The 12,109-nt window shown below is 40.4% G+C and overlaps 1 protein-coding gene and 2 long non-coding RNA genes across 3 annotated transcripts in view; 2 read left to right on the top strand and 1 right to left on the bottom strand.

Moving 5' to 3' along the window:
* Positions 1-12,109, top strand: part of LOC120727396 (urokinase plasminogen activator surface receptor-like) — an 85,409-nt gene that overhangs the window by 23,514 nt on the left and 49,786 nt on the right. The gene's annotated exons all lie outside the window — the stretch shown is intronic.
* LOC120727409 lies at positions 1,513-3,104 on the top strand. The gene is made up of 2 exons (XR_005694528.1): positions 1,513-1,756; positions 2,397-3,104. It is a non-coding gene; the product is annotated as an uncharacterized LOC120727409 (long non-coding RNA).
* LOC120727402 lies at positions 3,011-8,325 on the bottom strand. The gene is made up of 2 exons (XR_005694521.1): positions 8,181-8,325; positions 3,011-3,251 (listed from the first exon to the last, which is right to left on the bottom strand). It is a non-coding gene; the product is annotated as an uncharacterized LOC120727402 (long non-coding RNA).

Below are 12,109 nucleotides of genomic sequence, written 5' to 3'. Positions count from 1 at the left end.
TTTGAAAAAGTAATTAATTATAGTTACTAATTAATTCTTCAGAAAATTAACCTAGTAACTGAGTTACAAGATTCTAAAAGTAATTAATTACTAGGAAAAGTAACTATTGCGTTACTTAATAAAAAATGTTGAACCCTCTGGTGTCCAGGGTATAATTGACCATTTTTGACTACTTTTAATTTTACCTCCACATTTCACCTTTAAAACTATTTACTTATTTGTTTGGTGTCATTCTTTTCAGCACAACCTCACATGTCTGAATTTACAGTCATGTTTTCATTTTCACATACTGTATTAACACAATTGATTTAAAGCAGACAAAATACATAAACTCAGAGTAGAAAAAGTTATATTTTTACTGTAAGATCCACAAACTACACACTCCAAACACACTAAACGTCACAAATCTCTCACATCTCAAAACTCGCGCCCTCTCTCTCTTTTTTCCGCTCTTTCTTTCTCTCTTGTTGTCACTCCTAAAACTTCGCCCTCTTCCTAAAGAACCAAATGTCATGTTGCCATATCATTTTTTGATTAGTCGACACGTGGCCTATGAACACAATTTAAAAACCTGGTTTATATCACCTTGTTGCTTTGTCATCTTGAGGTGGTCACGACTACTTTAATCTTCCTTAGTCAAACAGCAGCGCTCATGCGATTGTTTTGCCCCCTTAACTCCAGGTGTTGTGACAAAAAGTGTTCATCTGCCAGAAAGTGATTACCTGTCTACTTACGTAGACAGCTACTTCTGTGCAACTGATCTAAGGTGCAGTAATCTGAACACAGCTTCAAGTGTCTGTTTGTTGAAAAATAGTAACGTGACCGCACTGCAGTTTCTTGTTCTTTGTTCTTTTTCTTGTTCGTACTGTTAATGGTAACGGCATTGCAACAATAGAAATAGTAATTAGTTAGATTACCCATTACTGAAAAAGTAACGTCATTATTAACGCCGGTGCTTGTAACGCTGTTATTCCCATCACTGCTGATCACTCATTGCCCCAATAAAAATGTAATGAATGGTTTAGTCTAACAATTTATCTGTTAGTTATCTATTAGCAGCATAATCTGAGGGGTTTGGAAAGAAAAGCGACTGGACTTCTTTACCTTTCTTAAAGACTTTTGGTCCAAGAAGCTTCTTGAGTTCTCAGACCAATTAGTAGAGTATCCCAGGTATTTAAACCTTAGTGGAAGTTGTTCTTTGGGTCGTTGAACCACTATTGATCATGTGCCTCATCAAATGAGGCGAGTCCCTAGCCTACAACAAGCTGCCAATATTGGCTGTAGGATGTGGTGGAAACACACCTCTTTCTGCTCCTGTTGGGAAGATCATTAACAAGCTCCATAGCAGGATGATTCTTTTCATAAAAACTGTGTGCTGGGAATCTACTTCAGCTGATGTACCAGCGTAACAGGTTGTAGACTTTCCAGATGATATGTCAGTGGACTGTCCCTGACACTTTCATAGCAATCTGATGTGCCCTCATTGTCAGTCCCATGTTTATTTATATCTTCATTACTGTTGTTCTCACCATCGTTCTCAAACATCAACGGGACTTTGTGCAGTATAACTATCAACTTGTTCTTCCTCAATTCTCTCATAATGTTCATTATGCTGCGAGTCCAACACATGATGTTCTTCCTTATTGTCCTCAGAGATCTTCGGCAAACTCTTCTGTTGTGGCTGGAGTCTTCTGGATTCCCAGGTTTACTGACACTTGAGGTTCAGCTACTGTAGGAGTTTCAGATTGAGCTGAAGGTGTTAGGTGTGGCTGTGTGCAGACAGGAATAGGACCCAAGGTGCAGACTCCGGAGACAGAACTTAAACCAAAACAGCTTTAATGCTGAACTCAAACATAACATAACTGGGGAAAAAAGGTCAAAAATAAACTAACACCAGCGGATTGACAAAACACACAGCAAAATAAACGGTAGATCACGACACAGACACAGAGAAACACAGGGCTTAAATACACAGAGGGAGCAATCAGGGAATGAGTAACAGGAGGGAAACACAGCTGGGGCAAATCAGAACTGACGAGACCAAAGAAGTGTAAACTGAACACACTGAGATAAGACAGAGACCTTCAAAGTAAAACAGGAAGCACATAACACAGACTGAACAAAGACACAGACTCGCATGCAGGCACTACAGAGGGAACAGAGACGTGGGACCAGGGCAGACACAAACACTGACTGGACACGGGGATATAGGAACTAAGGATACACAGAGACGCGAACTAGACAAGGGGATACAGGTGATAGGGGAGACAGAGCAACTAAAGAAGACAGAGACATAAGCCATAAGACAGAACTCAAAGAAACCAAAAACTAGAAAGTATAAATAATATAATAAACTCAAAACCCCTGGGTCAACGACCCAGGCATCCTAACAAAAGGCTGTTGTTCCACAGCTGGTTGTGGCAGGTTGTTGTCATAAACCAGTCGTCACAGAAGCAGAGGAGGGCTGCTAAATATTCTTGGTCATGTTGGAATAAGATTTGGGACATTCAAAGAAAGTATCCCCCTTTTGGCCACACAGGGAGCCTTCACTCTCATATTTAGCTTTATGTCCCAAATTACCAGATGTGCCTGGCAGATAAAACAACTGGCCATTTGGCAAAGGTAGATACCATACTATAACATACCACCTTTATTTATAAATCACTTTAACATAAAACCAGGTTCATAAAGTGCTGTACATAAACAAATAGAATAAACAACAAAATAAATAAATTAAACCGAACATGTTAAACAAATGGAATCTGGATAAGATGTGCAGCACCATCTTTCTGTAAACAAACTTTACATTTTTGTACACCATATCACTGTCATGGTCCTGGGTTACCCAGTGTTTTGTGTTTAATTTATCTTTCTTGGTTATTTTTTATTTTTGTTATAGTTCTCTTGATGTTATATTTGTTGTTCTTGCTTCTAGTTTAAGTTACTGTGTGTTAAAGATATTCTATTATCAAGTACTCAGATGCAATGAAATATCACTCAGACACTTAGAGCAGTTTTAAACGTGCACGGGTGAGAGACTCAGGGAGAGACTCACACACCTCCTTGGTGCAGTCTGGCTTTATTTATACACATCATGAAGCATACAAAAAAGGAAATATCATCCCTATCTTGTCAAGAAAACAGGTGTGGTTTATCAAAAAACTTCGTGTTCTCTACAAGGTTGTTTCTTACTTGTGGGTGGCGGTTTCCTGCTAGTGTGAAGGCAAACAGTGACAATGTGAAGGCAAAGACTGATAATGTGAAGGCAAACAGTTTCCGTTATAAAGTAGGGAGCCAGCAATTAAAATATGCAGCTGGTTGAGTACAGAACAGAAATATAAACACTCTTAGCTGATTATTATATGAATAATAAAACCTTTAAAAGCAAAAATACTCTGACATTCCCTCCTGTTGTTTAGATTTCTCACATGACAGTACTGTTATTTTTGTCAGTTCATAACCTCTTGTCTAAACATTTTCGGTTTGAACGTCATAAAACAGTCCTGTGTTCAATTAAACTAAACATTACTGTATGGATCATCTTTCAAAATTTCTTCCATTTCAGACATCATCACATAAGCATTGATAGAAGTTGTTACCATGTTTGACACCATTTTCTTCAGACAGGGTACTACACATGTTGTGAAAACACATAACAGTAAAAGCAAAAATGCAATTCCAACAAGTCCTTTAATCAGTAGGGACTTCCATGAACCACCTAGTAACCATGTCAACCAATCATCAGTCTGGGATGTATGTACAACATGTAGTGTCAAACAATACACACAAACCTCCTTTTTCAGCTAGAATCATGTCTAGTGCGACTCTGTGTTGCATCACTACAATGCGTATTGCGTCGATTTCTTCATTTTGCGCCTTGTTGATTTTCATTGAAGCATTTAGGAACAGTCCAAATCGATAGTCAAGTGTCTCGATCCTCAGTATGCTTTTCCCAACTCCCACCCAAGGGAACAAGGAGTGGAGGACTTTCTGACCATCAGTCCATAGTTTGAAGTTCTTGGGCACATCTGATCCGTAGATTGAGTCATGTGGCATTACTTCAGTGACTTCAGCAACTTCACGTTTTGCTCTTGAAGTGTGTGTCTCTGCTGTGATCTTGAAGGTGTGGTCTGAAATTAGTACTGGTGCACACAGACCGGTGGAGTTCGGTGGGAGCATGAAGTAGGTTTTAGGCCCGCAGGCCCAAGCGGCTCCCTGGACCCAGAAAGTTCCATTTTTGAAAATGTGTATTCCTTTGGATTGGGTCAGGTCAAGTGTCTGTGTGCAGTTGCGGTTTCGTCCAAGTTTCCTGTTTCCATCAGAGAAGTTGAAACACATTGGGTGCTGTATGTCCGGCGGCAAAACTATGGCGAATGATTTGTTTTTTGTGTTGTTGGCTTTGACGTTTACCCAATGTTTTTCGTTGCAGGTGTAGTTCCAGTTCGTCAGATTGTAGGCACAAAGGGTTGTCTGTTCAATTAGGATCCGTCGTTGTGAAAGTGGTTTCGTGACACGTTTGACGTCTGTGTCACTACACCATGGAATTAGGTCTTCTTTCTTTGTGCTTTGACCTTTTAGGGTCAGTCCTGTTGCCATCAAGTCTCTGTGTGTGCAATTGCCAGTCGTTGCTTTGTTGAACACACACATCGCTTCGTCAAGTTCAGGTGCCTTTCCATATATTGTTGCGTGTACGGCTGTTGTTGGCATATGTGAACACACATAGCATTCCGTGCTGTTGTCGGTGCGTGTTCTATCATACACATATCTATACCACGCGTTGTTCATCCATGGGTGGTTATGGTCTTGGTTCAGGTCGCGCAGATGCGAATTGTCATGTGTCCATCTTTTTTGCAGGTGGTGTTGTTTATTTCCTCTCATCTGGGTGAGTGTTAGTAGGCTCACTAGGAGCGCAATGCTGGCCACTAGGAGGACAAGTGTCTTCATGATGACCAGGCACACCTAGACCTCTGGTGAGTAGACTATTGGCGAGAAGTAAAAAAAGGGCGGGATATACCCAATCAGCCCTTCCCTTCACCAATAGATCACCTAGAAGCCAGGGGAGCCGGCGTCTAAGCGTCTGGATTGTCACTCACTTTTTTACAGTGGCTTTGGTGAATCCAAGATGGTCTTTCTGCTATTTTGCAGGCGGTGGGTGTGGTAAGTAGGACTTGGTATGGGCCCTCCCACCTTGGTGAACTCCAATTCTTTCTCTGGAGTACTTTGATCAGGATCCAATCACCTGGTTGCAACCTGCAAGACACTGGAGAGATATCACTCGGCAGTTTGTTGTTTAACACAATCTCTTTATTTTCAAACAGCTTAGTCATCCATTCTGCTAGGGTAGTTTCCCTTATTGATTTGTTAATTGGCTCACTGGTAATTGGCAATGGAAACGCTCTCCCGTGGATGATTTCAAAAGGTGTAAGTTTCTGAGAACCTTGTGTTATTCTCATCCACATTTTTACTAGGCCAATGCACTCGGGCCATTTTGAAAATACATCTATAATTACTAGAGCATATTTTGATGCTTGGCATTCGTTAAGTTCAATGAAATCCATGTGGATTGTATGGAAAACTAGCCTCTCTTAGGTCTTAAGTTTCCTTGTGAGTTGTGTTTTTTTTTTTTTTTTGACAAAATAGGCATGTTCTTACTAATTATTCGCTAAAGTTTCAAAATTTATAGTGTGTATTGTATTGTTTATCTATACTATATCTCCCTCCTGTTGACACAGGTGTTTACCTCATGTGTCACTACAACCTCTGTCCTGTGTAATGACTCTGGTAATATAGGTTTTCCATCACAGACCATTAAGTCATTTTGTAGCTGTGCTCCACACTTTAACCATTTCTTCTGTTCTGTGATAGATGCGGCTTTCTGTTCATCTTTAAGTATCTTTAAGTCTTCAAGTGGTATTAACTTTGAGGTTTCAGACATTAAGGTCTGTATATGTTGCTGTGCTGCCTTCTTTGAGGCTTGGTCTGCAAAGTTATTGCCTTTAGTAACTTCTGAGTTATCTTTTTGGTGTGCAGCACATTTGCAAAGTGCCAATTGTTTTGGCAAGGTGATCACTTCCAGCAAGATTTTTTTTTCTCTCTCTATAGATGCAACATTACATTCTCACTTGAGGCATTTTTAGATAATTTCTAGTTTTTCAAAGAATTCACACATCTCACACATCTTACATATTTCAAACTTTGAAATTAGGGTTTTATATATATAAATATAAACTTTGAATTGCTCACAATTCTAAAACTGGGCATTTGTAAATCATATGCCTAATCACTATGTGTCACTGTGATCCAAAAGTATGGTCACAAATTTGCTTCCAAATCAACAAAATAAAATAATCAAACAAAACCGAAAACATACACGAGTCAGGACCCAAAAAGAAAAAATGCTGCTACTGAAACAGAGCAGACGTGTGAGGGAAAACTGAACTCACAGACAGCTGCATGTGTTGGCTTTTATGCAGCTTCTGCTCTAAAAACAAATAAATAATAAAAAAAAAAGAAAATGTGTAACATGCTCATCAACTTAGCGGTGTCCACATATTTAATTCAGCTTCACAATCCTGTAACTTTAGCTGTTGTCTACAGGGTTTGGCTTATTAGTTGTTACTCTAGATGTGCTCTATATCTCAGTAATATTTTATCCAGGGTAAATGACAGGTTTTCAAGCATGTCAACTGCCTCTATGCACCTAAGTAGTTTAGATATTTCCTTTATTTTCTTCATCTCCTATGTCATTATACTGAGTTTGAGCAAACCTTAAGCTTGATGCAGACTACTTCATAACAATTGTCCATCCCACATCATAACTGACTAGGTTACTTCTTAGTATTAGTTTCAATACATTAAAAATAAGTTCTAATGTAATTTTGTCTGTATTTATTTTGTTTTTGTACTTCTTATATTTATATCTATTCGTTGAGGTCTGTTTCCAACCTTTTTAAACTACTTTGATCTCTAGTTTTCACTTAATAAGGGTTTTATCAGTCACTGCAGTTTGTCCGGCGCCTGGACATTTTTTCTCTAGCCACTGCTCGTCAGCAGTGAGTTTTGTTGATTTATTACCCATTATTATTTTTATTATTTATTTATTTATAAATATATTTGCGTTTACACACATACACACACACCCGTGGTGCTTTCTCTGGCACGAGGAATGGGAGAGGCTATTGACACGGCCTTCTACTTTCAAGCTAGCCTTGAAAGCGGTGTCAATTTTATGTGATGAAACACAACCTTTTCCCGTTCCACCAGAACTCGAGCAACCAACGGTAAACAATTCGGTGGAGTAGTTCAGCCTCCTTAATGTGCTGTAAAATCAACTTACTCCACCAACAAAACAGTAAAACAACAGATCATACGCGTAATGAGTATTATTCTGGGCAACTCTGTGTCTTTTTACATTGCTCCGAGCCCTTTTTCAGGCGAGCTGCGTAACTCTCTACCAGTCCTTTTTCAGACGAGAATGTTACTATCCTGTCGTATTTTGACATAAAGCTTGCTCCAAACCCTTTTTCAGGCGAGCTGCGTAACTTTTGTACCAGTCCTTTTTCAGACGAGACTGTTACTAAGCTGTCATATTTTGACGGGAAACTATTTTATGTACAGACCACAGGTTGCCTCAGTCGTTTTGCGCAAGATGTGAGTGAGTGCTAAATATTCACCTGAGTTATTGTGTGGTTGCTTTGGTTTCCTTCATCAACCCCTGAAGTCGTGGACCTCTTATAAGAACGCTGGCCAGAACCCGAACGTCACGTCTCTGGACTTTATCCTCTGCCTGGAGAGGAGTCGACAGCGTGGGCTTCTCACGACGTCAGGACTTGACGAAGGTCTCCTATTGGAGCATTGAAAAAAAATATCAATGTCCCTCCGGCTCGAAGGACCAATTAAATGTTAAAGATATTCTATTATCAAGTACTCAGATGCAATGAAATATCACTCAGACACTTAGAGCAGTTTTAAACGTGCACGGGTGAGAGACTCAGGGAGAGACTCACACACCTCCTTGGTGCAGTCTGGCTTTATTTATACACATCATGAAGCATACACAAAAGGAAATATCATCCTTATCTTGTCAAGAAAACAGGTGTGGTTTATCAAAAAACTTCGTGTTCTCTACAAGGTTGTTTCTTACTCGTGGGTGGCGGTTTCCTGCTAGTGTGAAGGCAAACAGTGACAATGTGAAGGTAAACAGTTTCCGTTATAAAGTAGGGAGCCAGCAATTAAAATATGCAGCTGGTTGAGTACAGAACAGAAATATAAACACTCTTAGCTTTTTATTATGTGAATAATAAAACCTTTAAAAGCAAAAATACTCTGACACTGTGTCTTCCCTGTTTTCCATGTGTCATATTCATTCAGTTTTTGTGAATGTCTCATGTTTCCTGTTTAACTTTGATAGTTCCAGTTTTGGTTCCCCTTGTCTTGTAATGTTTGATTATTTCCGGCTGTGCTTTCCTCCTGTGTCAAATTCCCTTGTAATCCCTCAATGTATTTAAGCCCCGTGTTTTCCTTGCTCTGTGTTGCATCATACCCTCATTATGCTGTGTGTTCTCTCGTTGTGGTCCTACAATAAAGCTGCCTTTTCAGTTAAATTCCCATATGAGAGTCCTGCATTTGGGTCCTCCTGCCAGCCACACAGCCAACTGCGACAATCACAGACATTTATCTACCAGCTTGACTGGCGGCTGCAAAACATTGCAAGATAATCTTGGTCAGGTATTCTTCCAGTCCACAACTTTACCACCAGTGTTGTTATATCAATTTAATTGTCCCACAAGGGGAAACTTGGGTGTAACAGCAGCAAGAAAACACATATACAAACAAACAGTACACATGACACAGAACAGAAACATACACAATTCTTACATATTTACATGAAGGACAATGGTTACCAAAAACTGAGTACCATACTGTTGTTAAATTAAATAAAATTAAATACAGATAAGAGGCAACCCTGGTTGTAGTGTGAATCGGTTGATAAAATAGTGCACGACACAGCGCTGATGTAAACATCTGTGTTTGTAGGGAGCAGTTCTGATTGTACAGTCTGACAGCTGCAGGGAGGAAGGACCTGCGGAAACGCTCCTTCATGCATCGAGGATGCAGCAGTCTGTCACTGAAGCAGCTCTGCAGTTCAGCAACATCTACATGCATGGGGCGGGAGACTCTGTCCATCAGAGATGTTATTTTGGCCAGAGTCCTTCTGTCTCACACCACCTGCACTGGGTCCAGGTGCATCCCAGAACAGAGCTGGCCTTCCTGATGAGTTTATCCAACCTCTTCCTCTCAGCTGCCGATAAACTGCTGCTCCAACATACCACACTGTGAAAAATGACAGATGCCACCACAGAGTCATAGAAGGTCTTTAAAAGCGCTCCCTGGACTCCAAATGACCTCAGCCGCCTCAGCAGGTGGAGTCTGCTCTGACCCTTCCTGTACAGAGCATCATCCCTGTACTTATACTTTTGTGTTGCTCTCTCATCACATCTTCATTATTCTCATCACTGCTTAAAACAACACACATCTTTTTTTAACTGTCCTTTCTCCAAAACAGAAAGTGGCATTACAGTTGTTTCAGGCTGAGAGACACAAAACACTCTTCGTATTATCATTCATATATCATCCACACAACTATTTTATTTCTTTTTGTCCACTGGGCAGGTGACCTGCAGAATCATGTCTGCCCCAGCTGGATACCTTTTCACACACACCGTGACGTCAGACACACTCACAATCACTTCATTCGTCAGACTTCTTTTAAGTTTGCAGCAGGCAACGCGACTGAGTATTGTGTCAAGATAAGTAGGAAGACCACGCTATAATGGACAGTTTAAGGAAAAGGTCAAATTTACAGGGAATCTTTTTGTTTTGTTTTTTGACAGAAAGATGAGAGTTTGATGTCTTTGAAGTCTGAGCTCTGGGCTTGAGTCACAATGTGGTTTGGTTAGCTTAGCTTAGCATGATGGCTGTAAACAGGGTGAGCAGCGAGCTTGTCTCTGTCCACAGTCAAAGATAAAGAGCAGCTGTACCTGGGCCTCCTTGTTCTGATGGTTGTTTGTCCATAACGGACGTCTTCAGTTCTCACTGCTGAGTAGATCACAGCTGAATCAGTCTCTGTACAATAAACACATTAAAATTACTGCAACAGTGCTGTGATATTATTACACTACAGCGATGGAGACATTTCATTCTGTTCTTTTATACTTTTTAAAAGCATTAAATGGGGTCTTTATATAAATAGCAGCAACTTTTCAGTTTTTATTTTTTAATCTTAACACCTCTGCAAAACAGTGAGCACAAAGAAATCAGGATGTTTCTGAGAAAAAGAAGAAGGGCGGCCACAGAGCTGCAGACTGATGCACTTTTACCACAGAGCATGTAGGAAACATGCATGAGCAGTGTTATCAGCCAAACCCAAACACACTGCAGCAAGAAGCTCCATCAGTGTCACACTAACTCGAGTCAAAAAGAAGCAGCACAAGTTTAAAAGAATAAAAAGTCACTGATGGATATAAAGGACATTTTATCTGTTCAGTCTCTTCATATGTCTCATGTTCACATGTTCCATATCTTAACTGTGTGTAGCAACAACAGATAACACACATGTGTGGGCCTCATCTGAGCTCTGACACATGTAGCTCAGTGACAGCACTGTCTCTCTCTGCCTCTCTGTCTACATGGCTGTGAACAAAAATATAAACACTGAGGCTTCAAAATGCAGCATCTACAACACTGTCACTCTGCCTCCACCATGGAGACCGTCTCCATGGTGATGAGTACAATTGGCAGCTGAAACTGTTGTGAACTTCTCCATGAGTCATGTTTCCTGTTTCAGAGCTGCTAATTGGCTCTTTGGGCACTTTACCTTCAGGAGGTCATGGACGAAGCACTGAAGTCGTTTATCACGTAAAAAATATTTTTAGTTTATAATAATTTGATAAATAATAAAATATTAATAAAAACTGGAGGTTTTTTTAGAACTTGGATTTTAAGCTATTTATGCCTTTTTTGCTGCTCTTTTTTAAACTTATTCCCTTTAAACTGTATTTATTCTTTTCAAAATATATTGGTTGTTGCACTGCAGAGGCTGGTGAGGAACAGTATTTCGTTTCAGGCTGTGTAACACGAAATGACAATAACCAATAAAGTCTTGAGAGCTGCCATCATTGTTCCAGCAGGAGGCAGTAAAACACCAAACTGCACCTGTTGTGCTGAAAAGGTGTGAGCATGTGCAGTAACCCAGTAAGTTACCTGAATATCTCTCTCACACACACACACACACACACACACACACACACACACACACACACACACACACACACACACACACACACACACAGTACTGATACTAATGACTCGCTCTCAGATCTATTTGGGTTTCATGTCAGGGTATATTTGTGGATGAAAGTTTTGGTAGGACACATGATGTGGACAGTCTGGTAATCCCAGAATATTTTAATGTAAGAAAACTCCAGACAGCTCTGGAGAAAGTTTCAGAGTAAAAGCCCTGGAGTGTTTTACATGTTATTCTGTTGGATTAAATCTGACGGAGCTGATTGATAAACACTTCACTGCCAGGTATCAGGTGACCTGCAGAGACTGATCCTACAAACACTCAGAAACAGAGTAAACCAAACTGCACCACAGTGATCAGACGAAACCTTCCTGACATGAACACAGCTCCTCAGTAAAAACTGTGAACCAGCAGAGAGACTACACCCAGCACCATACACCACCTCTCTGACACAGTACACCCTCGGGCAGGTGGTGTCCCCATAAACAGTGTGAGAAGCTCTGATTATTTACTATGTTCAAACAAACTGAGTGTCCACAAACGTCTGAGCTCACAGTGAGAGCTGCTGGCACAGTTTGGAGGTGTTCTGCCCCCTGCTGCACACACAGAGCTACAACATGAGGATCAGAGGAGGCTGGTGCTGCTTCACCTTTAGACACAAGAAGGAGGTCAAAATATTTAAAGACAGAGATTGTTTTTAAACCTGTAAAGGGGGAAATCCTGACGAACCAATCCACAGCCAGAAAAGAAGACTAACTCTGTGCTGCTCCAATCAGGAATCAGCTCTGTTACTGTGTGAGTGTG

This window comes from Simochromis diagramma, unplaced genomic scaffold, assembly GCF_900408965.1.
Source record: "Simochromis diagramma unplaced genomic scaffold, fSimDia1.1 OVJJ01000740.1, whole genome shotgun sequence".
NCBI lineage: Eukaryota > Metazoa > Chordata > Actinopteri > Cichliformes > Cichlidae > Simochromis > Simochromis diagramma.
The sequence above is the reverse complement of the archived record's forward strand: the minus strand, read 5'-3'. Positions and strand labels throughout refer to the sequence as shown.